Here is a 6122-nt window from a genome sequence, read left to right on the forward strand (position 1 = left end):
TACGACTTGTACATTGTACAATATCTCAGTGTCGGGATTTTGAAGTTATAGTCGGAGACCTGTGCCCGGCGAGCGCTTGAAACCGACTGAAGCCTGAGTCATATACTTCAATTTGCTTAGCCAAGACTTTAAGAGGAAGCTACAAACCAAACATATGTATATTCTTGGTATGCCTTATTTCGTGACGAATATATGTAGGTAAGAGACATTAAAATTGCTTTGCAAATGAAGTCAGGAAAAGCTCGATTTCAAGCGCAAAAATAGTTTTTATTTATTTTGTGAACAATTTTATAAGAAAACAAAAAAGTTAATCACGGAAAACTGTCACAGATAATCTTTGCCATAATAAAGTGTTTTTTTTTAGTTCTTGTTTTACATTTAAGGGTTCATACATTTCTATTGAAAAAAAATATTTTTTAGTAGTTTACATTTATATTTTATATTTTACAAATGCGCTTTCCACATCATATTTTTTTTAAATTATCTTTCCGGTGGATATTTGAAATAAACATTACTATTTCTAAATAAAAACATCTTAATAAACATTACTATTTCTAAATAAAAACATCTTAATAAACATTACTATTTCTAAATATCAAACATGTAAAATTTTGCATAGACGCCAACCATATTTTTAATTAAGGTTTTGAAAAATCATGGGAAAAGTGGAATGAAGGAACAGCCTACCTTTAATTCCCAAGAATCCCGGCAATAGGGCTCTCGAAGAACTTGCACTGTTCACGGGGTGAAATTTCCTCCAAAACGAGATAATCTTTAATATGATTTTGATATTTGCAAACCGAGCACAAAGCATGTGAATAATACGACGAGGACACTACGCACCTTCTTGCTACACGACACGAATTCGAATGCTGTACTTGCGACAATTTACAATGAAACAAATCATCTTCTTCTTTTCAAGTGTGGGTGAGGCTGTTTTTAATGAACGAAATAGATTGTAGGTATATGATGGGAAAAATGGTAGACATTATCCAAAACTGTTTCCATACTAAACAGAAAAAAAAAAATAACATATAATTAAAAAATAAAAATAAAGTGTCTAGTAGTTTTCTAACGATAACTAATAATATGGATAGTGGATTTGTTATGGTGTTGTTTGAATTGAAAACGTGTAATAAATAGTTATTCCTAGTGTGATGAATACGCGGTATTCACAATGTCCACAAATCCAAATCACAATGACATAAAAAATATTCCAATATTCATAAAACCGCATTCGGACAAAGAAATGAATCCTTCCCCCTGATATAAAGCGAATAGAACATTTGGAAGATTACAAATCAATAATAAAAATCTGGTTGAAAGAGGTTAATGAAAAAAACATTAAAAACGAAATAGAAAAGTATTGAAACAGAAATGAATAACTTTAGTCCGCCTCAGCACAGGTCACCCTAGTGAAGATGACTGAGAAATACATTTTACTATACCTACATATATTTAATATCATATTTTGTATGTAAAATGTATAAATAGTCGCTATAATAAAAACTAAAAAAGTTAATTTGTAATGAGAAAATTGATCTGAGCTGAAATGGGAAGGGTATTTGCAATAAGAAAAACAGCAATGAGATAATGAATGTTCAATTTAATTTGAATTTTATGTGTGTACTATGAAAAATAAAATATTCAACAAGTTAGTTTCCTTCCAGTAATGGAACACGCGCTGTATAACATCCTTGGCTCTAGCGTGCTGAGGATACTTGCTCTGTTCGACGTCTCCAGCAGGGTGGAGCAACTCAGGAAGATGCGACCCATTCCCAATTACTTCGTCATCATTGGAACCACGCAGTACCTGAAGGACACCTACAAAATGGTTACTATATAATAATATTACATCACACACTTGGCTTTACTCATACGCCTAAGGGATCTCAGTTTGCTCATTAATACAGGTTTGGGTCAACGTTCAACCTTCCCCTGCCAGTTTGCCCCTCTGCCATGCACCAGGGTTGGTATCATCAATCTATTGTGGACTGCTAGCCTAGTGAATTTGGCAGGAACTAATGTAGTTCGCAATCTTTAGAATACATGTGGTCGCTGAAGCGCCTTGTAACGCTTCCTACTATTTTAGCCAAAGTTTCGGACAGCCTTGTACTACCTATTGTCAGGGCATATATGACTGTCGGCTTATTACCACAAAAATCAATCATCGTAACACTAACTTGTTTAGGGGTCAGGGGGGACATTTAAGTCAGTGAGACAGTCTAGGTCCTCAGGAGTTGTGAATAAATGGTAACGAGCCAACTGTTTAAAGCCCCACCATCATCGTGCTTGTATTCATCATATGGGCAGTGCGTCTATGGAAGTACCTAACCCTATTGATGGTGGACCAGAGTTTACAAGACAGTGAGATTCTAGGCTGGCTCTCAGTGGGGTCGTGCAGGAGATGGGCATTCAAAAAAAAAATTATAAATTTTGGTAAAAAACCTTTTTTTTAACGGTTGTTTTTTTTATTCCATCTAGAATCCTAACGAAAAGACAAACCATATGGAAACTAGACGAAAACAAGCCGAGGTGACTTTACTACTCGGAAAGATAAAAAAATATGTCGTAATTGATTTTTTTATAGATGGATCGTACAAAGATGTTGACCTTACCAGATCGCTGGATATTGGCTAGTACAGACCTGACGGCAGCCACCCTGGACATATCTGTGTTGAAGGATAACACTACAATTATCAGTTTAGTCCCAGAAACCAATTGCTGGTTGCAGGGCCTCGATATGCCTTGTGTCGATGAACTGGACAATAACCAGGTTAGTCTTTCAAACTGATAAACTGGACAATATTTGTCAAGTGAAATATTCAAACTGAACAATAAACAGGTGAGTCTTTCAAACTAATGAACCAGACAATCATCTTACTAAATTCAGAATTAAGCTGCGTCGGCAATATGGTATTGCGCGTGAAGCAGGCTGCAATGCTCTTAGAAGCTCTTTGCATATGCACTGTACAGTAAACAGATGAGCCCTTTGTAACTACCTATAAAGAACGTTAAACTTTCGGTGATAAGAAAAACTTCAAGCATTATATCATCGGTGTGGGAGACAGAGCTGAGTCAGCAGCCAGGCTGGCTACCGTATCAGCATCTCGAGGAATACATACATCAGGCATTATATCATCGGTGTGCGAGAAAGAGCTGAGTCAGCAGCCAGACTGGCTGCCGACTCAGCATCTCGAGGAGTGAAAAATCGTCCGTTTATTAATGTATTGGTTTTAATATATTATATATATTTTTTTATATATGTGAGTAACGTTAGGTTAGGTTAGGTAAACCGTAAGTATTGTTGTATGCATCACATGGGATGTTGATCACTTCGGCTAGGTCACATCCCGGATGTTAATCTGTGCTCAGTGATGTTGTGGTCAGCTGGTAGTGAAGATCACGGAACTTACTGGTTCTCCAAGTTCTGGCAATGCGTCGCCAGGATGAATTCTAGATGATGCGTTCTCGTTCTCGCTGTCGACTTGTTCTCGCTGCCAATCTCGAATATTCCTGGGCTTGCTTATGTTTTTTATATTCTTGCCAATAACATACCCACCCAGTCTAGTGTTGACGTCTCTCTATGTCCACACTAAACAAATACAAAATCAACAAACAAAAAGATAGTGTACCAAGTTTAAAGTTTTAATTTATAATAAATTGAGGATCGCGCATCACACCTGTGTATTCTTATCTCACGGAGTTGCGTTTTTTACTGTTTTTACCCCAAGTACAAAACTGTCACCAAGTGTCAATCTTTTCGGAAAAAAAAAACTCTGCCGTTATAAAGTAAACAAGTGTCAACTAAAGTGATTACCATCTTATATTGAAAGCTATCATCTAAAAATCATTTTTTACGTAGATCTCGCTTATAACAACATCCAAAATGAATACTCAGTGCATCATATGTCAACGAAATATTGACACCCCATCAGACTTTGTATGCTGTTGTCTCTGTGAAAGCAATTATCATCTCGGCTGTGCGGAAATTGTGGAATCCTCCCGTCGGAGTGCAAGAAATACACAATGGAAGTGTAAAAAATGCATTCAACATCCAAAAAATAAACTGAAGCAGATGACAAAAAATGATTTTTTATTATTAAATGATGAAGAGCCATCTATCGTCAAACAAGGTAAACAGATGAGTGAATCACCAAAAACTGCACCCGTCCAGCCAAAAGGGACAGATAGTTTATCAATTACAACCACAGATGGCAATGGGCTTCTTACTTCAGGATTATTTATTAATGAACTATCAAATTTTAAAACTGATATAATGGAATTTGTTGAAAAAAAACTATACTCATATGCCCAAAAATATGAATCGATCATCTTACAAAATCAAGAAATTATGGTGTATGTTGAATCTTGGTAATGAAACCATTCGGTCGAAATATATTGTTAAATATTTGCTATTAAAAAGGTGAATAAAAAAAGTGATTGATTATCCTTTAATTCTAAAATGTATTTGTTTTTAAAAAAGAATAAAATAAGTGAAAAACATATGAATGAGAGATGAAACGAAAACATATTCATAGATTCAACCGAAAACCGGCCACAATAACACTTGCTCCGTGCAATTCTCAACTCTAAAATTCAAAATAGCGTTTTTCATTAAGAAAATAAGTGCTCAATCGACGTAGAAAGTCAAGGGCTTTCCGCCAATTTATCAGTTTCATAATATTAAAACTTAAAATCAACGTAATTATATGGTTTAGTGTTTTTGAAAGTGACAGTTCGGCCCGGTCCAAAGGACCCGGTCTTTAAGTTAGTGTTTTAGTACTTAAGTCAGTTCTAATCTAGTAAATAAGAGACCACCCAGAAGTTAAAAAACATTTCCCATCGAGTGAAATCTGGCACGGTCAATTCAACATAGTTTTAGATTCCTTTTTTTGTGTTAATTTTGACGTTTATGTTTGCGGTAGTTTTTGACAGTTGACGTTTGTTTTCGCGGCTGTACCGAGTGAAGTTTATAATATTATTAACTAGTGCTTAGTAGAGGATAATAGTTATATGTTTACAAAGTGAACAATAACGCAGAGAAGACCACTCCAGAATTACCTTCCATCATCTATGGATCAACCGGACGATAACGTACGCCGAAGGAAGAAGAGAGGCGGCGCCCCCCCGCACTCTCCCACAACCGCCGCCGCCGAGATCCCGGGCACCAGCTGCAGCAGTCCCAGGCTAGAACTAGGTGATATTTCGGACGAGGATTCGGACAATTCTGAAGAATACTTTAGATCTGGGAAAGAAGCTCTAAGCGATGTCCAGATGGCGCTGGAGGAATTGCAGGACACTTTAGCTGAAAAGCAATGTAAGGTAAGCAAGGAGCAGCAACTAAAAATTGCCAGAAACGTAACCTACGTAATTGGTGCTGTATCACAACTTACATTGGACAGAGAAAAACTGAGAGCTGATCTGACTACTGCCCAGGCTGGTTTGAAAGTGGCCCAGGCGGAAAAACGTTCGGTTGAGGACTGCAACCGTCACCTCGCGGAGAAAATTCAGCGGCTAGAGGCGGACCTAGGACCTGTGATGCGACGTGTCGCTGAAGCTACTGAGGCGACCATGTCATTTGCGGACATCACCAAAATAAAAACTAAAGATGCGACTCCATTGCCGATCACTCGTACAGGACAAGCAGTAGGACCTACAAAGCCTACTATATGCGTTTTTCCTAAGCTGGATAGCATTAAAGACAGCGAGGAAACAAAACAAAATGTAAGAAAAACTTTAAAGCCCTCAGCTTTAGGTGTCCGAGTAACCGGCATGAGAAACATACGAAATAAGGGAGTAGCGATTCATACTGCCAGTGTTGAAGACCAACAAAAATGATTAATTGCGCTCACTAATACGAATTCAAGTACTTTAAGCGCACGACTACCAGCAAAAAGACATCCCAAGGTAATATTTTTCAATGTACCTAGAGAGTTATCCGATGAGAGCTTCCTGAATAGCGCTTTAGCTGGAATTCCAAACATGGAGCAAATGGACACTGGAGAGATGATTTCGAATTGCCGACTCAGCCATTTGGCTGGCGCTCGATCTGGCTCAACCTGTCATCGAGTGTATGAGGTTCCGGCTAAGCTACGTCATCTGTTAGTAGAACAGGAACG

This window comes from Hesperophylax consimilis, unplaced genomic scaffold (genome assembly GCF_061612785.1).
Source record: "Hesperophylax consimilis isolate HC1 unplaced genomic scaffold, BYU_Hcon_1.0 scaffold_32, whole genome shotgun sequence".
NCBI classification, from domain to species: Eukaryota; Metazoa; Arthropoda; class Insecta; order Trichoptera; family Limnephilidae; genus Hesperophylax; species Hesperophylax consimilis.